Source organism: Canis lupus, chromosome 10, assembly GCF_048164855.1.
Source record: "Canis lupus baileyi chromosome 10, mCanLup2.hap1, whole genome shotgun sequence".
Taxonomy (NCBI): Eukaryota; Metazoa; Chordata; class Mammalia; order Carnivora; family Canidae; genus Canis; species Canis lupus.
Window position 1 is genome coordinate 43,030,613 of NC_132847.1, and position 24,175 is coordinate 43,054,787.

The window sequence follows — 24,175 nt, forward strand, 5'->3', positions numbered from 1 at the left end:
GAGCACTTAAAATTTTTTTTGAGAACCTCAAATAAGTTTGTGCCTTTTGACCTCATAATTCTCTTTCTAGGAATATATTCTGTGGTTTTAGTAAAAATTTCAAACAAAAAAAGATATAATGTAAATATACCACTGAAATATATCTATATATTCATATATATATCACAAAATGATATATGTAATTTTGCATATATGTGCAAAGATTTTTATTTCAATATTTTAGGAAAGCTTTGTATAATGAAAATTTCACACCAATATAAAAGTAGAGAGAATATGACAGTCAATTTCTATGTACCTATTACCTGGCTTCAGAAATTATTAATATTTTCCCACTCCTATTTCATCTGTTTCTTTTTTTTTTTTTTTTTTTTTTATTTCATCTGTTTCTATGTGTTTTTTTGTCCAGGACTATTTTAAAGCAAATGAAAGACCTCCAAATTATTTTATTTGTAAATACTTCTGTATGGTAAGAGCTTTAAAAAGTATTCAAAGGCTATATTATTAAGTGTAAGAGAATTAAACAGGCTTATGTTCACATTTCTTCACTGACTAAAGAATGTCTTTTAATAATTGTTTTGTTCACATTAGATTCCAAAAAAGATCTGCCCATTGCACATATTGATGTTATATCTCTTAAGTTAATGTATAAAAGTTCCCCCTTTCTTTTTCTACTGTTATTTATTTGATAAACTAGATCGTTTGTCCTGTAGAATGTCATACATTCTAGATTTAGCTGAGGTCTGCCCCATGGTATAATTTAATGCTTTTCTCTTTCTCTCTTATTTTCTGCAAGTAGCCCTCAGAATGAGGCTTGACTAGTCCGGCTCATTTTCAGTTTTATTTTTTGGCAAGAATACTGTATGTGTGGTGTTCTATACTTCCTGTTGTATTATATTAGTATGCACATAATTTCTAGTTGCCTCACTTTCAGTGACTCTAAGATTGATTTGTGGGTTCTGGTGAGCCCTCTTTCTCAAAGTCTTTACTGGCTTTTTACATAATTGTTAGTTATAACATTTATTAATGATCATAGCCTAGATCCATTATTTCTTTTTTTTTTTAAAGATTTTATTTATTTATTCATGATAGACACAGAGAGAGAGGCAGAGACACAGGCTGAAGGAGAAGCAGGCTCCATGCAGGGAACCTAACATGGGACTCCATCCCTGGTCTCCAGGATCACACCCTGGGCCGAAGGCAGGCGCTAAACCACTGAGCCACCCAGGGATCCCTAGATCCATTATTTCATTAAAATTCACAAAATGGTACTTTTCTAATTCAACCAATCCTTTTGCATCAACTGGAAATTTTCTATAAAGAAAAGCTCTCTCTTCAACAATTTGATTACTCTAAAAGAGTTCATGCTGGAAAGGCATGATACATGCTTGATTCTTCTTATTTTCACTTTTTCAGAGTGATGTGTCAATGCTCTTGCTACCTTTATCTCATTGTTTTATTATGGTTCAAGCTGGTCACAACATAAATGTCCAACAGTAGAAGATACCCTGTGAAATATCTATGCTATAAATATTGTGCAGCTTTTAAATTTCAAAGAATATTTAACAACGTAGAGAAATATTCCAAATAAAATGTTAACTGAAAAAGACCTAGAAGTGTATACATAGTGTGATCTAAATATTATCTAAAATGCATGCATTGTAAAATACTATGTCAGACTCAGATATTAACATGATCACCATAGGGGGCAGCCCCGGTGGCGCAGCCGTTTAGCGCCGCCTGCAGCCTGGGGTGTGATCCTGGAGACCCGGGATCGAGTCCCACATTGGGCTTCCTGAGTGGAGCCTGCTTCTCCCTCTGCCTGTGTCTCTGCCTCTCTCTTCGCTCTCTCTGAATGAATAAATAAATCTTAAAAAAAAATGATCACCATAGGATAGTAAGTTTTAGAGTCTTACAATTTTTATCTTTATTTTCCATAGACCCTTCAAGAAGATCCATTTACTTTTATCTTTAAAAAAATGTAAATTTGTTTGAAGGAAATGTCTCTGGATAAGTTGTTATACTTGGAGAGATTCACAGATGCTGATCTTGGCTCCAGCTTTGACTTCTATTGTAACTTCCATTATAACTCTCTCCTACATCTAAACAAGTTATGGTGCTAACCAAACAATTGGAGTGATTTAAAATGTGCTCAATTCTGCAGATTCTGAGACATCTTTTTCATTAGACATAAAACTCTTACATAATCAGGAGAATGGAATCTATTAAGTCATGCTCAACTAAATTTGACTAGTTCAGAAGACAGCTGAACTGAATTTCCTGTTTTTGTTTTTTCCTTGTGTGTGTGTGTGTGTGTGTGTATGTGTGTGTGTGTGAGTGTGTGATGTTTTATCAAGTGGTCCATTGGTCCATGTCAGATAAACACATGGACCATAATCTCAAGATTGCATCTTCTTGCCAGGGTCTGTTTAATATACTAAATTTGTTTGTTGCTTAGTTTCAAGATGAATGAAAGGAAACCAACACACTGGCTTTGATTTTGACAAATTCTCAGTAATCCCCAAGAAAGTACTTGATTCTCCAAGGACCTCCCTGAGGCCTAGTTTCTATCTCCAGAAAATGAAGATCAGATGGTTTGATTCATGGGATTGTTTCCAACACAATGTATATAAAACTCCTGGCACAATCCTCAGCAGCTAGCATTTGCCAACAAACAACTAGTTTTCTCTTCTCTCTTCCTAAACAGAAAGGGAAGCAATCTTTTCCAGTTTTACTCTTATAATATTAGAGACCAGGTCCTGGGCGCAGGATCTAGAATCGAGTCTAGCTCCACTCCTGGTTTTGAGCCAGTGAAATAAATAAATCTTTTTTGCCTCAGTTTTCCCTTCCTGAAAATGGGGGAAATAACAGTACTTACTTATAGGCTGCTATGCCTATTAAATGAGTTAATAATTGCCTACTGCTTAGAACTTTTCCTGGCACAGAGTAGGAACCAAATGGGTGAGGCTATTATCTTTATTATCTGCCTAGAAAAATGATATGTCTAAGCTCAAAGTTCAAGGCACTTCCCCGTTGGATGATGCGTGAGATACACTGACCACTTCTTGCTTTACTTCTCTTTTCTAGGTCCTACACAGAACCTCTTCCTTCTGTTGATTCATTTATTACTTATAGTCACACAGTCCAGATCTTCCTATTTATAATCCTGTGATTATAATTGATTAGGATTATATGAGACTTGTCCCTTTTCCTTGTCTGTTTTTGTTGTGGTGGTGGTGGTGATGGTGATGGTGAGGGTGTGTATGTGAGTGTGTATGTGTACGATAGCCTGAGATACGGTGGTACAGCCAACCTGAAGGATGTGGGTGTAGCTGAAACTTCCCACATATTCATTCTATTACTTGTCTTTTATTGGGAAATTTCCATAGAATTCTACTTCTGTTATGGGACATATTATTAGCATAGCTCTCAAAAACTAAGTTTCATATCTGTCAACTATCCTTGTTGAAGGGTGGGAATGGGATAACCTCAGTTTTTCCAATATTTTGACAACTGAAGGTTATCAGAGAGGTTTAGGAGAGGGTGCTGGATGACACAGAGATAGGGACGAACCACAAGTCCATATTATTCGGGAATGGGACAACCTAATCAGGGCACAAGGAGCTCTGGATCCCACAAGAGAATATTTCTCTCAGATTATAGGGACTCTGTTAGAAGACATTTCTCACTCGGGCCGAAAACAATAAAAACAGATCCAAAGTAGATGTAAGGTGCCTTCTGTGGCAGTAACCTAAGAGATAAAATGTGCTAATGACACAAAGATGTCCTTTCTATTAATTCATAGGCACCGACAGTTTCTCAATTTCCATCAAATTGATTAGGGTGTGTACCCTAGGAAAACAGGAATATAGTATTGCAACACACCTATGGGGAATGTTGTATTGTCCAAACAGATTGAGTTATAGAAATGGGGTCTGGAGAAATGAGTGCCCATGAGTAAAGCCTTTTCATTGGTAGTTAGCAGTTCTCCGAGTCAACAATAATCTTCATCTGAGGTCAGGCCCCTGTTGTCTGGACAAAAATGTCTAGCAAGTGATAGGGCAATCCACTAAGATATTCCACTGAGACTATTAAGAGCATCTATGCCTCAATGCTTTAATTCTGTGTTCACCAGGGACAGACTGAGACACCCTTTGTTCCACTGATTGTCAGACCCAACAGTAGGAAGTGATGTCTGAGAATCTGCTCAAATGAACCTTCTATCTGGGGCAGATTACCCAGGGTGTTGTAGACCATGCTAAGGATTTTGGAAGTTGGGAAACCACTTGTGGGTTTTAAACAAGGAAGTGAGAAAACATGTGGTGCTATTTTTAAGTTTATAAAGTATAAAATCAGAAAAAAAATCTACTTGAACTATTTTAAATTTTAAAGAGAGATTCACTTACTTTCCATTCACAAAAACTTTGGAAACATTCTAAGATATTATATTAGTCAGGGATCTCCAGAGAAACAGATCAATAGTATATGTATCCATATCTATCCTGAAACCTCTGGAGGCCTTCAACTGATTGGATGAAACTCTCCCACATTATGGAAGGTAATCTGCTTTGCTCAATCTACTGATTAAATGTTAATCAATCTAGGAAATAGGTTCGAAGTATCACATCTGGATTGGTGGTTGGCCAAACACCTGGACACTACCCTCTAGCCAAATTGACACATTAAAATTAACCATCGCAGAGAGAATTGATGATGTCACCCTTAGTTGAGAGGAGACTTTGTTGGTTCAGGAAAGTTAATTGGCCTGCAATCGGTAAGAGAGAGGGCCACTCTCCTCATCTGCTTCACACTTGAGGCATAAAGTAGCAAGAGCATTTTATAACCCCCCCCCCCACCGCCGGAAGTCCGAGGTGGTAAGTGCCATTATTTGAACACTTCTCTTTTTTGTCCTATTATCATATAATCCTTTTATTGACAACTTTGTGATAAGGGCTAATGTCCTTTAGCTTCACTATTGATGTTGTGGAACCCTATTAATTGATGTTTTGTTGATTAACTTAAATTGAATTCCACCTTAGAAAAAAATTCCATTAACTTAGAATTAAATTCCACCTTAGAAAAAAATGCATGCGTCCATTGCTAATGATCAGGCTTTTCTTTTTACAAGGCAGGGTTTCAAAACCCCAATGACCAGGTTGAAAGAAAATGAGAAAGGGTATTGGACTGGGCTCTGGAAGATTGCTAACAGTCTTGTTTGATGACAGAAACTACTTTCTAGTTTTTAAAGTGTTTTCCTGTGTTTTTCGGAGCCATGATGATAAATACACCAACCTATATAGAGTCCCAAGCTCAGTCTTATTATCTAAGTCTGACGAGAAAATAATTCTAATTTCTTAGAAAAATGGACTCATTATTTAATTACACAAAAGTTAAAGGGCACTTTGTGATTATTTGAATTAACAATAATCATGATAATTTCCAATCATTTTCATCTAAATTCTGACTCTAAAACTCATTCAGATTAGGTTTAAGAAAAAAACAAATAATCTCCAAGGACAAGTCATTTATTATCAATTGCTGGTATCCATGGCCAATAAATATAAGTTAGATTCCCACATGAGCCTTTACATTTTATTGTATTTTTTTAAAAGATTTTATTTATTTCTTCTTGAGACACATAGAGAAAGGCAGACATAGGCAGAGGGAGAAGCAGGCTCCATGCAGGGAGCCTGATGTGGGACTTGATCCCTGGACTCCGGGATCACAACCTGAGCCAAAGGCAGATGCTCAACCACTGAGCTATCCAGGCTCCCAGGCATTTTGTTTTAAGGTCCATATTTTAGACTGTATTCCAACATTTTAAGCTCTATCTCTATCTCTCTGAGAGATCTTCTTACTCACTGAGGGAAATGGACAAGAGTTATGGGAAAATCCATATCAACATATGCTCCTGTGAGAAAATGACTCAGAGGTTGCAGGTTGTTGGGGTGTGGTAGCGGATAAAGTATGTCATCACCCTGGGGTGGATAGATGTAAAGGGCCAAGAGCTTTCTGTTGTATCACATTTGTTTTTTAAATGAAATTTGGACTTCCTTCCTTTCAAAACTAACCAGGCAGGGATAAATTTATTATGCATATCAAAGTATACAATAAAAGTTGTTGTTTACCAGACTTTGTAAGATTTTTTCTTTCTCACTTGTATCACTCACAAATTCTAGAGAATGTAATTTGAACTTTAATTTATTATAAAATTATTTATTAACTTTATTATTATTAATACATTTATTATTTAGATTCAGCCTCTAATCCTCAGTTTTACTCATCTATATGCAGTATTTGTAAGTGAATATTCTTCCTTTGTTTATGGGATCCAACCAATAATGATTCCATGGTGAGACTCGTGTGGTGAAATAGGAACTTTCTGTGAGTCTAAGATTTGCTGAGATCCCTCTTCACTAAGGACAAATAGTCAAGGAAGCCCCCAGACCTTAGGGAGTCCATGCTGTCATGAGGCACCCAGGTAAAGGAGCACTTATAAAACATTTGATCAATTGTATAAAAGAGGTTTCCTCCTGTGCCTTTTCTCACACTGCCCACATGTTTTGTATCCACTGCTCATACTTTGTTATGGATCCTGTCCTTTACACCTGCTCAGCCTTTCACATACATCTTCTCTATCAGGACTCCAGTTTTCCCTGGTGAATCATGCCTTCCCAATTAGGACCTGTCATTTGAAGTATACCAGGCTGCCATTCGAGGTGACTAGACTACTTTAACCAAGGGACAAGTATGTGACCCAACAGAAGCTAACTGATTCTGTTTCCCAGGATCTTGAATCTTCGTGAATACCTTGAGGGAAAATGATTGGAGGCTTCATTCCCCTTGCTGTATCCTGAAGAGACTATCCATCCTGCCTTCATGATGGATTCCCCTTTCCCTGTTGTGCAAGAAGCCTCATTATTTAAGCTTCCTTTGATTTTTGTGAGCTACTTCATCCCATAGCTTTCCAATACATTCCTTTAAAGATGTGGTTTATGTTGCTTAAGATGAATGAAGCTTTGATACAGTATCATTCAATATGAAGAGCTCTCCCTGGCCCGCCCTACCTTCTCCCTGTGCATACCTCCAACCTTTGCTTGTATAGGTTTCATTCTATTTACTGTGATTCTCTACATTTTTATTCTAGGGTATGGTGATTGCCCTTTGAGGGAGAGTCTTGGCCCAACTGAAGCAGACCTGGGTTTTCCCTCTATTACAGTAGTCACACTGGGTAGGAATTTGAAGAACTATCATCTGTGCTATCATTTCGAACTATCATTGAAGAACTCCCATCTACTGCACATATGTTACCTTATTTAATTATTATAATCAGTCTATGTATTAGGCATTATTATTTCCACTTTATAGCAAGGAAACAGAAGTTCAGACAAGTTAACCGGTTCAAGGTTACATAGCAGGAACGTATCAGAGCTCTAATTTGAACTTGCACCTACCTAACCGCAAAACTCAATTTTTCCCTGCTGCATCTCTCCCAAGACATCACAATTTTAGTATCTTGAATGCATCACTTTATCTTTGTGAGGCTTGGTTTCCTTATCTATGAAACAGAAATATGAAAACCTACTATGTCATATAGTTGTAATTACTAAATGGGATAATGTAGAGAAAGCCCTTGGCTTTTATAAGTGGCCAAAAGTGAATGCTTTCTAGTTCAATGTCCAAATTTGATATGTAAATCTGGGTCTTGGAGATTATGGTGAATTCAAAGTCTTGGCCAAATCTGTCATTTCTGATTATCATCTAACTGACTTCTTACCAGAGTGTCTAGCAGCTGAAAAACTTTAAATTGGATTGTTGTCTTCTTTCTCCTCTCCCCCTACACCTTTCCAGCTTCTGAGAGAAGTGCTAACAAACAATGAAACTCTTATAACAGGACATCCATGGCAAGGACATGGCGAACTCAAACTCTGAGTAAGTGAGAGATGGTCTTCTGCACACTTGCCTTCAAGATTATGTATTTGCCTATGTGTGTTTCTTTTTTGTTTTTTAAGATTTTATTTTTTTTTATTTGAGAGAGAGAGATAGTGAGATACAGCAGAACAGGAGAGAGGGGGTAGAAAGAAAAGCAGGCTTCCTGCTGAGCAGAGAGCCCACCACAGGGCTCAATCCCAGGACCCCAGGATAATGACCTGAACCAAAGGCAGACACAACCGAATGAGCCACCCAGGTGTTTCCTATATGTGTTCCTCATGTTATTTTTTAGTTTAGAAATGTAATTCACTTTTTTTAAAGATTTTATTTATTCATGGAAGACACAGGGAGAGAGAGAGGCAGAGACACAAGCAGAGGGAGAAGCAGGCTCCATGCAGGGAGCCCCACATGGGACTCGATCCCAGTAACTCATTTTTTGATAACACTTTAGAATATTTCCAAACTCCTGTCTCTAAGGTTTTTAACCCAAGCATAAATTTTCAGTTTACCAGTTGAAAAATAATAGTCCCTCTACCTCATAGTGTTGCTGTCAGGGTTAAATAATACATGACGGGTTGCCTGGGTGGTTCAGTGGGTGAAATGTCTGCCTTCGGCTCAGGTCAGGGCCCCAGAGTCCTGGGATCCAGTCCTGTGATGGGGGTCTCTGCTCAGTGGGGAGTCTGCTTCTCCCTCTCTCTCTCCCTCTACCCCATCCCCCTCCCCTGCTCCCCACTCATGTTCTTTCTCCCTCTGTGCTCTCTCTTTCAAATAAATAAATAAAATATTTTAAAATAATACATGATACTCGCTGTGCCTAATGGGGACTATGCACTCAGTAATTGTCAGCTATGATTATTATGACATATTTATATGTTTAGTATTTTGAACATAACTGATGCCTGGCAAGTGTTGGTTGAATTGAATAGAGTAGTCCACAGGAAAAAGAAGCTTCATGGAATAGGTGAGTCATTGAAAATAAAATGTTTTAAGTTACACAATGTTTGGATGCAAACCGAGGGAAAATAAGTTCAAATTAAAGTTTTGATTTTTCTTTTAATCTTGTCAATTTTTCTAGTATAAGATTGAGTTAGGGTGAAATGAGAAAATACTGATTTAAATGAGGCTTTTGATTTTAGCTTCAAGTTTACGTTTTATTCATTTTCTTCACTGAGTGGATATGAGGAAAGCTGCATTTTCGAAATGCACCGAAGGCTAAAGGTGCTTCATTGTCCCTGTAACCGTAAATGAAACCCACATCCTTTCCTCTGACCAGGGGTTAATAAAAACACCCCAGGGGATACATATTATGAGCATTTATTTTATAAGTCTTTGTCAAAATGACAGGTTGTGAGAATCAAATTCAGGGCTGGTAGTGATATCACAACTCCAAAGCCCTAGAGGCATCAGATACCCCTGTCGAGCTATTTGGGGTTGTAGTTTAAGTGGCTGGAGGAGAGGCAAGGAGGTAGGAAATCTAAAAACCTGGGAGGGGGACATGCAGAATTCATTGGAACCAAGGTTAAGGTAGAGGGGATTAACTGAAAACATGATAAATCAATGTCTTTAGGGATAAATTGAAAGTACAAAGGGTAGGAAAAGCTTATAAATGTCAAGACCTATGGTGGTACAGGCCAGGATGGAGGATGGGTCATGGAGCCAGGAATTCAGAGATGAATAAGGACTATGAGGCTGTATTAGAATCAAACAGGCCTGATGGCTTCAAATCCCATTGTGTTTGCCTCTCACCCACGGCATGCTCACCTCTAAAACAGACCAACCAGACTCTGGGCCAGGGCAGACTACAAACTGCCATAAGTGAGCAGAAGTCTTATATCAAGTTTGAAAGTCATGAGAGATTTTCAAAAGCAAGAGGTTTCATCTTCCATAGTAACATATTTCTGTACTGCGTGCCATCTCAAATCTATAGCAGGAGAAAACACATAAACTGAAATAGCACAAGATCTACATCATCCTATCTCATCTTAATGGTCCTTTTGAACTTTGCTCCCAGCTGTGGCAACAAGGAACATGTTACAGAATGTTGCATGGTAGGGTCAGTTTTTGGGATGCTACTTCTTGCCTGTTATACAAATAAATTCTTATTTCCATCTATAACTTATGGGAATATGGACTTATTTTAAAAATCTGAATTAAATAATAGGCTTTTATTATTTATTAAAAATAAATTGGAGAATATAGTTTTAAAAATTATGATAAATAGCATTTAGACTATTGAGATCTGAAAAAATTTTCACCATGATTCCTGACCCATTTTTAGTATTCATGTAGTAGCAAACGTTGTTAACAGAAAGGAGAACATGAGGTGTCCAGAGGAGGGGAAGTAACTCCAAAGTCAGTGATATTTCACAGTTGAACAAGATAGAAAGTACTGTGGAAAAATTCTACTGCCTTAAAAGTTGTCATTCTGTTGGATTTCTCTTGGATGATGCTTTCCTATCTGAAAAATATATTTATTAGTAGCTGCCCACACTATTCCGTCGACATTTAAAAAAACTTTTTATTGTGAAAAATCTAAAGCAGACACAAAAGTAGAGGAAAAAAAGCATAAAAGTTCTCTGAATGCCTGGGTGGCTCAGTTGGTTAAGCTTGTGCTTTTGGCGCAGGTTGTGATTCCAGTGTCCTGAGATCGAGTCTCGCGTAGAGCCCCATGCTCTTTGAGGACTTTGCTTCTCCCTCTGCCTCCCTCTCTGTCTCTTATGAATAAAAAAAAAAAAATTCTTTAAAAAAAGTATGAGTTCTCATGAACCTATCATCCAGCTTCAAGAATTATAAATATTTTTACAGTCTTGTTTCATTTCGACCCTCTCTTTTGTGTGTGTGGAGGAGCTAGAGTATTAAAGGAGATTCTAGACACTGTGTCATTTGACCCATAAAAACTTCATTAAGGATTGCTAATTGAAAGAATATGTTTTATGTGCAAACCATGTCATTATCACACCTTACAAAATGAACAATTTTAATATATTCAATCCATATTCAAATTTATGATGTCTTACATATTTTAACAATATGTCCCATTTATTAAAATCATGCAAAAATAATGTGAAAAGTCACTAGAAATCATAAAAGACACTTATTCGAAGAAATATTTACACTAATAATATATGGTAATGGTGAGGAGGATAGACTTGTGATCTATTATAGTAAAAGTAACTGCCTCTGGGATTAAGTTACAAGAATCCTTAGCTTTAAATTGCATAGTATTTTAGAAAGTCCATTTAAAAGTTTTTGCTTTTCATTTTTGTAGAATTACTTGGTTTCCTGAGAATGTTGGATAATTTATTTTTGTTCTTTTGAGGCATTTTCCATTTTGTAATATTTATTTTTCTGGTAATGAAAGTAATTCATGTTCCTTATAATAATGTTGGAAAATCGGTCATAATTTCATGACCCAGTGATGACCACTCAATGTCCTGGAGTATTTCCTGCCAGTCTTCTGTGTGGCTATGTGTTTGTGATGCATATGGGTGTGTACAATGTGTACAAATAGGCTTTCATTCATTGTCTCCCACTCTTTGCAATTTACATTCTATTTAATGTGTTTCCCAAGTCTTTGAACAACAATCATCATTTTCACAAATCTGTGTGAATCGATGACTACTCTATAGCATAAGTCCCTAAAATGGAATTACTGTGTTCAGAGTATGAGTACTTGTAAATTCCTCAGTATTTATTGCTTAATTATCCCTTAGAAATTATTTTCCAACTTCCAGAAAACAAGCACTTATTTTAAAGCAATTTCATTAGCATAAAATATTTACATGCAACTTTTTTGATAAATTGATTTATGAAATATTACATCTATTTTCTTTTTTTCATTTAACTTTGTGAGAATGAATAACGTTTCAGCGTTTTTTGGGAAATATTTTTTCAAATGTTAATATCTATAAGTATTTTTTTGCCCATTAAAATGTTTGACAAACTTTCTATTTCAAGGCTTATCTTACTAAGTTGTTAGTATTTTGTCTATAGTAAAGATATAAACTTTTTGTGTCTTATGTTGGCAAATATTTTTCTCATTTTTTCTTCTAATTTCATTTGTTTTTTCCTAAAGAAATTTTAGATCTTTTACAGTCAAGCCTGTCAGTGGTTTTTAGTGTTATTTCTTTCAAAGATTTTACTTAGTCCTTCCCATTCTCAAATAGTAAATATGTACTTAAATTTGCTTCATGTTGATTTATGATTTTTAAAAATACTTTTATTCTTTATTCCTTCTGAGTTAAATTTAAGAGTATGTTGTGATGAGAAACAGGGACAGGACATCTTCTAATCATTTCATTTTCATACCATATAAAGGATAACCATTCCTTTTCTTATTAGTTTTTTGGTCATAACTTTATCTCACACTAGATTTTTTTTTTTACACACTAAATTTTGATGACCACTTTGGCACATAATGGTGCATTGATTTAGAATTGTATTTCTCGGTAGCTTTTTAAAAAAGAGTGATTGATTGATTGATTGATTGATGAGAGAGAGAGAGAGAACAGGAATTTTTTGAGAGAGAGAGGAAGCAGGAGAGTGGCGTGGCAGAGGGAGAGAATCTTCAAGCAGATCCCTGCTGAGCATGGGTCCCCCTGGGGCTCCATCCAGGACCCATGAGATCAGACCTCAGCCAAAACCAAGAGTCAGATGCTCCACCAACTGAGCCACCCTACACCCACTTGGGAGATTGTTAGAGGGCCTTCTTAGTTGTCTTTTTTTTTTTTTTTTTAAATCTCCTATCTTTGAACATGACAGTCAATGAAAATGTGTTGCTTGAAACAGACGATTAATGAGTCATTAATATACCTAGGAAAGTATTAACTTCAAGATAAATAAAGGTCTGTTTTGACTGTTTTAAATGTTTAACTTTTGGACCAAAAAAAAGGGGGGGGGGGCGCTGGGTCTGATTTTTTTTTTTTTAATGACTCTTCCATTATACGATTCTTTCATGTAACTTAACTACTCAGTCATTTCTTAAACCAGAGCACCAAGCCGGATTCTCATGGTCCGCGGGATCAAGATTAACATCTGGACCCAAGGCATTTTCATTCATCATTCTTCCAAGGCAATTGTGGTGCAGGCTGGAATTTCTGTGACCTTAGTAATGTGCAGACCCTTTTTTGCCAAAGACCTTTGAAGACGGCACCGGGTCTGGTCACTCCAGCGGGATAGCCGAATGCACCAACCCTTTTCTGGAACGCGTCGAGAGCCTTCCGGCCAAGCACTCGCGGGCGGGGAAGGTGACGCCCCCCGCCCCCGCCCCCGCGGCCCCGCGCCCGCGCCCCGAGAGCCGCGCTCGGCTGTAAACGGCGGCCCCGCGGGGACGCGATCCCGGGCCTCTGCGGCCTCCTGCGGCCTCCTGCGGCGCGGCGTTCGCTCCGCCGCTGTGCGCGCCCGGGCCGAGCCTGCGCCTCGCTGCGCTCCCCTCCCGCCCGAGCCGCCGGCCGCCGAGCGGATCTGCAGCTTTCCGGCGCCCGGTCTCCCCGCCCTCCCCCGCCCTCCCCGCCCTCCCCCGCCCTCCCCCGCCCTCCCCCGCCCTCCCCCGCCCTCCCCGGCTCCCCGGCTCCCCGGCTCCCGGAGGCCGCGGCGTCTGCGCGGAGCTCGGCCCGGGGGCTCGCCGGCCTCGGTGCAGGGCCCACCCCCGACGGGGCTCCGCGGGCTCCGGGCCAGGGGCGCAGAGGGTGGGGACGGCCTCCCCGCTTGCCCCTCCGCCTCCCTTCGCAGCGCAGTGACAACGGAGTGAGAAAGTCGCTTTGTTTCGTTACTTCACTACGGGACGGCTCTGCCGCTTTCGGAATGACCTTGGCCTCCAGTTCCCATGAAGTAAAACCCGGAGCTGGGGCGGCCCGGGCGGCGCAGCGGTTTGGCGCCGCCTGCAGCCCAGGGCGGGATCCTGGGGACCTGGGGTCGAGTCCCGCGTCGGGCTCCCTGCAGGGAGCCTGCTTCTCCCTCTGCCTGTGTCTCTGCCCCTCTCTCTTCCTGTGTCTCTCATAAATAAAATCTTAAAACAAGCAAACAAACAAGGAGCTGAAGTAGATGGGGTGCTTTACCACCCGCCCCCCCCCCCCCACGGAGTCCCCCGGGAAGGTGCCTCTGGGGGCGCTGTTTCAAGCGGCCTAAGCGAGCGAAATCAAACCAAAACACTTCTCCCCTTCCCCCGAAAAGGCACAACCACAAAAGACCCAACAGCAACAAACCCCTTGTGAGAACGTTGAAGCAGATCACTTTCCAGTATTTTTCAGTGCTAACGTGCCGTGCTTTAAGAATGTTATCTTCATTTCCTTCACAACTCATTGCTTGCCTTTGTTTTCATGTGTAATGGTTCTCGCAAATTGGTTGATTCCACTTCAACAGTTACATTTAATGACTTGTGTACAATCTATCCATTAGCTGATTAAAGCAGCTTACGAAAAAAAAATCAGCATCACACAAATTCTCTTCCAGAGAAAATTCTGGAATCTAGACCAAAGATAAGAGTTTTAGTGCTAGGTGTGCCACTATTTTGTTTTGTCTTCGGCGATTCACTTCACCTCACTTTTGATCTCTGAGAAATGAAGTAGTAGACCTGAATGGTCCTCTTTCCTGTTTTGTTTTCAGGTCACCCAGGCTTCCTGACCTGCTGGCAAACTGACTATACAGTCAGACCCTAGGTAGAGTATCGGTTTAACTGCGGAGGATTGTGCCTTGGCTCCCAATTAGGGGTTTTTACTCCTTGGGACTTGGCCTCTCCTTCCTTCATTGATCTTATCAGTAGGAAGCAGGTTGGGTCATTTGCTGATGGACTAGTGAGGGTTTGAAGGGCTCCTTCCTGATAGCATCTGAAGGTAGGTCCCATGTGAACCTATGGTCCCACTTCATTGCAAGAAGAGCATGAAAGGACCATATACTTTTTTTTCCCCCTTTAGGATAAGCCACTCTTCACAATCTACTGGTCTGTTGGGGCTGCTAACTATTTTTGGCAAACAAACTGCAAGTGTGGTGCCAAAAAGTTAAATCAAGTGAAATAGGATGCAAAACAGGAGGTCGCCTGGGGTGAACAAAAGGTGTACAACTCTCCCTATATGGTCAACTTTCTTGGATTAAAAAAAAAAAAAAAGATCACTTATCCTCAAGGTTAGAGGATAGAAGAAGCATTAATAACAGACCTTTGATTTTACTCATAGATCACAGATCTTCCTGAATAAACTTTATCTAACCTAGGAAAAGTTTGATGAGGCAAAAGATTATGTGTTTTCCACATTAAGGCTACTCTGTCTACGAGTTAATTTCCTCAACAATTTCTATGGTGACGTAAGTATAGACAAAAGTTTTATGTCTCCTCGCATTCTGACATTTTGCTATCCCAAAACCCAGTAAACTCATATCAACAGTTAATTTCTGTTTCAAGTTATAAGATGAGGTTCTTTAAAGATTTTAAGAAGTTATTTGCCAAAGTACTCTAGGAATTTGATTTGATTTTTAAATATTAAAGGTTGAGGGTCTTTATATGCCTTTCAAAAGAACATGGAGGGCATTTGGAGATCTTTAATCCTTTTTAATAACTATTCATTTAAAAAGTTAATTAAAAAGTTTTAATTTGAGCTGTTAAATGAAGTCTGGTATTAAGGAAATAGAATTCCTGGTTCCCTTTAGAGAGGACAGGTATTCAAGATTAAGATCTGGGCACAGAGGTGTTTGTTCACTGCTACTATGATAGCTTTTAACCTTTCTAGACTAGAACTAAGATTCACAGAATCTGTATGTATACATATATGCTATACATATACACATATGCACGTGAATACATGCTGTATGTATATACACATAAAGTACACGAATACATATATATGTACACATACACGTGCATTTAGAAATAGGTATATTAGAAATCTTGAGTCCATGCTGATACTACCAGTTCAGTTCTATCCTCACAAGGTTTTGCCTTTCTGGTTCACATTAATATGCCCTTTCTTCCACAGTGAGAAAACCATGGTTCTCAACAATCTCCATATATTAGTTTATTTGCTAAATCCTATAATAGATAAAATTTCAGAATCTCTTTGCCCATACCATTAAAAACCAAAACTGTTAGTAAGAATTCAGAACATGTTTGCTATTCTCCACTCCCTGCTTTATGCCAGGCCCAAAGCCAGGAATCAGGTATCATGGTCATAAGGGACTTGGAGGAGTCCTTTCACCGCCATTCCATCCTGGAATATGATGGGGTGGTTTTGTGGTTTGTGGTTTTTTTTTTTTTTAAATAACACTGGATTTATTTGTTTCAGTTTGCTTTCAGTTTTAGGTTTTTCTGTCTTATCTTTTTCTTTGATTTTTATTTATTCTTTGAGTATATAGAATATTAACATGATTTCAAGCCAAAACTATAAAAATAGGAATCCTTGGGGAAATGTCACTGCCTCGCATACTCCTTCCACCCTGTCCCCTCAACCCTTGTAGATAACCATGGTGGTTTTCAGGTTTCTCATTTATTGTTTGTTTGTTTGTTTGTTTTGGTAAAGATATGTAGGTATATGTATGATTTGCTACACAAAGCGAGAGCATAATACATATGCTGTTAGGCATTGTGCTGTCATTACTTCATGATGTCTTTGGGAAGTTGCTTCATGTGAATTCACAGTGATCTTCCTCATTCTCTTTTATAGCTGCAAGGAAGTTAAAAAGCAGCAATGAGCTAGATATTCAGAGAGAGAAAAAGAATGAGGGAGAGACAGTGACAGAGAGGGGCTATTGCTGTATGATGTGGGGATTTGGGGGCATAGATGAGTAAGAAACATCTCTATGGAAGTTTTAAGTTTTTCTCTGGGTTGTGAGGTGTAATTTACTGCACTTTCCAACCCCTGAGAAAACTTCAGGGGAGGCCACTTTTATATTGGATATGTCACTTTGCTGCATAGATATGAAAGTGTAACAAGAAGACTGATTTTACCTTAGTTACAGGAAAAGGTCAATAATATCATACAGTGGGTCACTTAAAAGTCCCGTTTCAACTGTGGCTAATAGTATAGATCTTTCCAGGTCTAGCTGGGCTGTGTGAAAAGAGGTAATAGATGCCCAAATCCCTGTTGTCTGGGAGTTTGAAGGCTCGTCCTAGACAGGAGATTTCTCACTCAAGGCAGTAGACGCTGCAAAATGTGCATGGAGAGCACTGCCACAGAATCATCAGGGCATAAAACTTTCAGCAACAGCCTGGAATCTGGTGAGTTAGAGGTTGACGTCAGGGCTGAGTTATTGTGCCAGAATCTGAGAAATGGAGATGAAAGGAGGCCCAAACATCTCAAGAGTAAACAGGGAGGGACTTAGGATGATGTTCCAGCTAGAACAAGTGCTGCTGTTCACAGCTTCTTTTGAAGTTCTGGTTGGGATGTGGTGGGTCAGCTGAGTTTGATGAACCTGAGACACAAACATGTAGGCATCCAAGGACTAAAATAGAATGCCATACAAAAGGTCCAGAAAGGGAGTTAGAGTGAAGAAAATATCAGTGGGAAGGGAAAATATTTAAATTTCATTTTTACATTTTGGAAACAGATCTAAGTTAGAATGTAATAAAGCAGGCTTGTTAGACAAACCATAGAATACTCAAACTTAGACAAACATCTGAAAATAAATTTTGTCTTATGTGCCAGGTTGTAAATGCAAGTAATTTACTTCCCCCTGAAGTTGAAAATATGTCTAGTTTTCAGTAGAAATTTCTAGATGAGAGATTTGGAAATGACTAAGAAAGCAGAGGCATTCAAATGATTTTTTTGCGGGGGCTTTCGGTGGTTGTTTTTTTTGGGGGGGTAAGACAGGAGGTAAGAAATGATAGCTTGATATATTGCAAAACGTGTCTTCCGCTTCTTCTTTCTCTCTTTACTCCTTTCCTCTTTTGCTATTAAATTTGTGACAAACATCTGTATAAAAACTCGAAAACCAAAACAAAAATATACTTAATAAAATTTGTCTAAGTAACTTATAGTTAAAGATACTTTTTAGAGTTAAAAAATAAGGGGGAAATTAAAATTTTCAGATTCATAACATTTTTTTCCCTGAGTTTCTTTTTATGTAGTTTTTGTTTGTTTGGTTTTTTTTTTCTTTATTTTTGTGTAGTATTGATCTTAATCTTTTTTGTGTCATGGACACCTTTGGCTGTTAGATGAAGCCTATGGACGTATCTAAATAATGCTTTTTAAATGGATAAAATAAAGTACACCAGACTACAAACAAGCAAATTATAAAAAATAAGCCAATTATCTTGAAACATAGGTATCAAATTTAAAAACGTAAAAATCATGATATGGTAATATGTACACCCTAAAAGTATCACTTTATAACAAGGAGGTCACTATAAGGTAGATGCTCAACCATGAAATTTTTTCTCATTCAAATTCACAGACTCCCCGAGTTCTAAGGGTTATGGGCCTCACTTAGAAACCCTCGCTGTAAGGAATAATTATATTTTATGATATCTTCATAGAAAAGGTATGGATCACACTCCATGTTATTGTAGTATTATTTAGAGTAGCCAAGTAATGGAAATAACCAATGTGTCCATTAACAGGTGAATGGCTAAAGTAAATGTGAACATTTACAGGAAATGGAACATTACGTCATCTTAAAAAAGAAGGGATTCTGGTGGCTGTGACAACATAGATAAACCTGGAGGACATTATATAATATTAGTCATAGAAGGACAAATACTACATGATTCCACTTATATAGGGAATCTGAAATAGTCAAACTCATAAAAGCAGAGAATGTAATAGTAGTTTCTAGGGGTTGGGGAATGGGGAATATGGGGAGTTATAGTTCAATGGCTATAAAGTTTCAGTTATAGGGGCACCTGGGTGGTTCAGTTGGTTGAGTGACTGACTCTAGATTTTGGCTCAGGTCATGATCTCAGGGTCATGAGAGTGAGCACTGGGTTGGGCTCCTCGTTGAGTGTGGAGTCTGCTTGAGATTCTCTCTCCTCTCCTTCTGTCTCTCTCCCCACTGGTATGCATACGCTCTGTCTCAAAAATTTTTCAGTTTTGGGACACCTGCGTGGCTCAGCAGTTGAGCATCTGCCTTCAGCTCTGGGTGTGATCCCAGGATCTGGGATCGAGTTCCACATCGGGCTCCCTGTGAGGAGCCTGCTTCTCCTTCTGCCTATGTCTCTACCTCTCTCTCTCTCTCTCTCTCTCTCTCTCTCTGTGTCTCACATGAATAAATAAATAAATCTTAAAAAATTTCAGTTATGCAAGATGTATAAGTTCTAGAGATCTGCTATACAACATAGTAACTGTAGTAATGATACAATACACAATAATTGTGCACTTCAAAATTTGGTAAGAGGGCACACCTCATGGAGGTGTTCCTCCCACGTAAAACAAACAAACCAAAAAAGCAGAAGAAAAAAACCAGAGGAACACAAGGAAACTAGGAGGTGTGGAGGTGTTAATTATGGTGATGATACTACAGGTGTTTACATCTGTCTGAAGTCATCAAATTGTATGTTAAATATGTGCAGTTCTTTGTATATCAATCATACCTAATAAAGCTGTTAAAAATAAAGATTAAAAGAAGTATAGATCACTGATAAAAGCCTACAAAAATAAACATGACCCCATATATTGGCTAGACACCTCCCCTAGTGCATTTCTAATTTCAATGATTATAGTTTTCATTTCTAGGAATTGTACTTTTAAAAAATCTGCCTGGTAATTTTTATAAACCTTATTCCCTTTTACATTTTTGTACTTATTTATTTCTTTAAAATATTTACTATGCTTATTTAATATTTGGACTACTTGTTAAAATTTATTATATCTCCTGATTTGCATTCATGGTGGCCAGTTTTATTGTGTGTACACACTGTGTGCCTTGTCACCTTATCTGTGGGAGCTCTTTGAAGCCTGAGTTTAAAGAGCTTTCCTCTAGAAAGAACTTGTATTTACTTCTGTCAGGTGCTGGTGGGGAAGGGAGTGGGGCATGGGGGAGAGAGCAACCCAGGCATCTTTTAAATTAAATTTTCAGCTTTGTTTTTGTCTCTAAGGTCCACTCAGGTATTGAGACCAGAAGGTCCTAAACCTTTGTGAGTGCAGAATTATGACCAGTAACTTTCTGGGTATTTTATTCTTCAACCAGTTCTAAGGATGAAACTAGTTCAATTCCCCTTCAAAAGTGTGATCTTTGGGAAATCAAGGCTTATGGTTTTTCTCCTCATTTTATTGGGTCCTGGATCCTGGGTCTAATGTGGGTTGGCAGATGCCCACAAGACAAATGTCATTTCAACACTTGCTTATATCTTTACATGTGTATTTTTCATTGTTTCTAGCCTCTGAGAAGTTCCCTTTTTTTTTTGCATATTTATCCATGCATTACATTAAAAATTACTTTAAATATTAACTTTTGTGTGTGGAGGGGGTGGGTATTCTCTACTGGGAGGATTTCTTTGAACACCTAGAACATTGTACTGTCAGGTTCAGTTCTGATCGATTTTTTAAATCTTGTTTAACCTTTACAAAAATATTAAGAAATAGCTCATATCCCCCCCTTTGATTATAAATGTAGAAAAGAGAATCAGCCAGAGCAGCTGACTGCTGATGTCGGGACAGAATCAAATTTAAAACTGTGTCTGCCAGGACACCACAGCTCATAGTCTTTCCTTTTTGCTGTCCTGGATTTTTTTTTATGGGCCTTGATACAACATTATATCTAGCATTATATCATGCACATTATACTAGAATGTTAGGTTCATTTGGACAAATTTTTGCCTGTTTTGCCCCCTCATGCCACCTAGCTGTACATGAGAGGTCAGTAAATATTGATCAGATCAACCAACAAGTTACTATTTGTGCCACCATAGAATCTTTATAATGACAAATTTTGAGGCTGTGTAACATACCATTGAGCTGATTAATTGGGGTAGTATTTTTTATTTATTTTAACGATTTTATTTATTTATTCATGAGAGACAGAAAGAGAGGCAGAGACATAGGCAGAGGGAGAAGCAGGCTCCATGCAGGGAGCCCAATGCGGGACTCAATCCCAGGACCCCAAGAACACACCCTGGGCTAAAGGCAGGCACTAAACTGCTGAGCCAGCCAGGCATCCCAGGGGTAGTATTGTTTAACTTAAGATATTGTAACATCTGTCTTATATAACGGCAAAAATTCTCAGAAACTGGTCCACCACTTTCTTCTCTTGTGCTCTGTCCCATGGTACCCCAATCCTTTTCAGTGCTTTTATTTTTTCTCTTTCTTTTTCTTTCTCTTTTTCTTTCTCTTTTTTTCTTTCTTTCTTTCTTTCTTTCTTTCTTTCTTTCTTTCTTTCTTTCTCTTTCTTTCTTCTTTCTTTCTTTCTTTCTTTCTTTCTTTCTTTCTTTCTTTCTCTTTCTTCTTTCTCTCTTTCCTTATTTCTTTCCTCTTTCTTCCTTTCTCTCTCTCTCTCTCTCTCTCTCTCTCTTTTAGCAAGTCACATCACAGATGCCTGCATTTCTACTCTCCATGTTGAGCTAGTGGGCTCCTTGCTCCTGATTTGGAGAGCTCTAGAGATGCTTTCCCTTTCATCTACAGCACTATTCTTTGTAGAGATTAGTCACAACAGCAACGTGATCTTTGGCATTTCTTCTGCTGTGCAGCTGACCATGAAGCAAAGTAAAGGGCAAACTATTTATAAATCAAGCGGTTACAGGTGCAGAGAATAGATAAGAGTTTAGCTTTGTGCAGGTTGGGAGACCATTCTTATTGAATTTCCTTGTTTAGGGTATTCCACTGCAGGCCTAAATTTAGAGAAAGGTCTAGGGTGTTTTTGTTTTGTTTTGTTTTGTTTTTTGTTTTTTAAAGCATGTATCAGTTTTAAATTTTTAAATCTGAACTTACTTCCACTTAAGCTGCTTGAAATGTCTGTCATTGTCAGAGTCTATATCATTGGTTGCTTTTTTAAAAAAAAATTCTACAACTGTTTATTAAGTGCCTGCTATAAGCTAACATCATGATAGGAGGTGATAAAGTTGGCAAGGAAAGCAGCAAAATCAGTAATATATAAGAATACTTGCTCTGGCTTGCATCTATGCAAAGAGCTATGTGAGCACCCCGGGGTAGAACTGCCCTCTCTGGTGTGGGCAAGTATGGCTTCAGAGACTTGCAACTAAAAGTTGAGATGGCCCTTGCCTTCCCTGATTATCCCCAAATGGTCTTGCCGGACTCAGTTTTTCTCAACATTTTTTTCCTTCTCCAGCATTTACCACCCAATCTGGATTTGTAGTTGTTTCTTGTTAATAGACATTAATATTTATAATATAGTATTAAAAATTATCATTTACAACTGAGAGTCATTGATTTCTCCATGAAGGGAGGGAACAGTTCTGGTTCTAGCTCCTCCTCACTCTCCAAAGATCACTTGTATTAATTTAAACCAATCTACCTGCATGTGCCTGGGAAACAGCATTCCCGGTTTTGTCTCTGAAATTATCTTTTCTATTTTTTTAAGTCCCCTCAATTCTTTGAGGCCAACCTACTTTAGTCTATTTGTTTATTTATTTATGTAGGTTTTTTTTTTTTTTTGTACTTTTGCCCACCACAGCCTTTCTTGCCTCTCAAATTATAGAAGTATGGAATATGCCAGTCTTTGGTAAATTAGCTGTTTGATCCCCTCACATGCTCATTATTTTTATCTGGAATAACTTGGGTATTTTTTTTAACAATGTGTGAAACTTTCTTTCCCCAGTGTATCCTTTTCAGTTCAAGGGTTAGGTGTTACATTTCTTTTCCCCCATTATACACAGAATTAGGCTTCAGAGGCTCGTTTTCAGAATTAAGATGTTAATTCACACAAGAATAATACAAAGTGCTTTTGCTCAGAGAATAAATGTTGATTTGCAACAGGTTTAGTTTTTTTTTTTCTTTCCTTTCTCATTTCCCTTTTTTATTTCTTGCAATCACATATTCATCCATTCTTTATTTCGGTACCAAAAAATCCAAAATATGCATGTTCCTAGCACTTAGCAGGCACAATGTGTTCACAAAGTAATAAGACTAGGAATCTGCCATGGAAGATGGGAAAACATACTGTCTGAAATATCAAGAAACAAGAGCTGGCTCTATGCTATTTTTGTCCAATACATATTTCATGTTAGGTTTGACTCTTTGAAGTCTGTGAACCATCTATTACTTTGGGAGAATTTTGTTACTGATTTAGATTTTCTGCCTTATGCTTCTGTGCCAGACATGTTGAATTTTTTATAAAGCTTGAGTAAGACACAGTATCTGAACTGAGGCTTACTGCTGTGCATTTGAGAAAATTGGTTTTTCTGTAAAGAAACAACTTCCTGTCACCCTGACCCCAGGTAATGGGTTTTCAGATGTATTTAGGAAATCTGGTAGTCCTTGCTGCCTCTTATCTCTGAGAGTGACTGAATTGAGTTGAATGAATATCTACTGAGAGCCCACAGAGAGGAGCTCCCCAGCTTGTGCATTAGGTCGGCAGTGATGGGGGAGGAGAGGCATCAGAAGAGACAGCAGTGGGGCAGCCAGGTGGCTCAGCGGCTTAGTGCTGTCTTTGGCCCAGGACCTGATCCTGGAGACCCGGGATTGAGTCCTGCGTCGGGATCCCTGCATGGAGCTTGCTTCTCCCTCTGCCTGTGTCTCTGTCTCTGTCTCTCTCTCTCTCTGTGTCTCTCATGAATAAATAAATAAAATCTTTTTTTTTTTAAAAAAGAAGAGACAGGAGCAAACTCATGGTGACAAGAGAATTCAGGGGTCTGACATGTCTACGGTCTTAGAAATATTTTAGGGTATAGTGGGGAAGCAAGTAGGGGAACTATTTCTGGAAGGGCTTGGAATATTTGGCTGCAAGTGGCAAGTTCCATATGACCAACACAATTAGGCCCTGGCTTCCAATCCAACAATGAGTCAGTGTCAGGTGAGGCTCTGACGCACTAAGAGGGCTGTGCCAGCAAACATTTGCAACCCTGAAGCATAATCTCCACCTGATCTTTGGTTCTGATATGACTGGAGGGGGGAACCATCTGAATTGTGGTGCTCCTCCAAGTCTCCAAGCAGAGTTCTGTTTGCCAAGTTTTCTCTGGGAAGGTGTGTGAGGAGCCATGAGGGGCCATACCTGTCCAGGCCCCTACCTGAATCACAAAACATTCTTAATCATTTAAAAAAAAATTATTCATGAGAGACACAGATTGAGAGAGCAGAGACATAGGCAGAGGGAGAAGCAGGCTCTCCGCGGGGACCCTGATTTGGGACCTGATCCCAGGATCCTGGGATCATGA

At 38.7% G+C, this 24,175-nt stretch overlaps 1 long non-coding RNA gene across 26 annotated transcripts in view; it reads left to right on the forward strand.

Annotated features, from left to right (window-relative positions):
- Nucleotides 1–24,175, forward strand: part of LOC140641532 (uncharacterized) — a 155,597-nt gene that overhangs the window by 125,722 nt on the left and 5,700 nt on the right. For 2 of the 26 annotated variants that reach the window (XR_012038068.1, XR_012038062.1), the window contains 2 exons: nt 7,849–7,929; nt 12,919–13,258. The exons of 1 other annotated variant lie outside the window; for it this stretch is intronic. This is a non-coding gene — a long non-coding RNA (uncharacterized lncRNA). Of the gene's footprint in view, nt 1–7,144; nt 7,229–7,848; nt 7,930–12,902; nt 13,419–24,175 lie in introns of those variants that run through there. 23 more of the 26 variants (XR_012038052.1, XR_012038055.1, XR_012038047.1 and 20 more) reach the window with 18 other exon arrangements.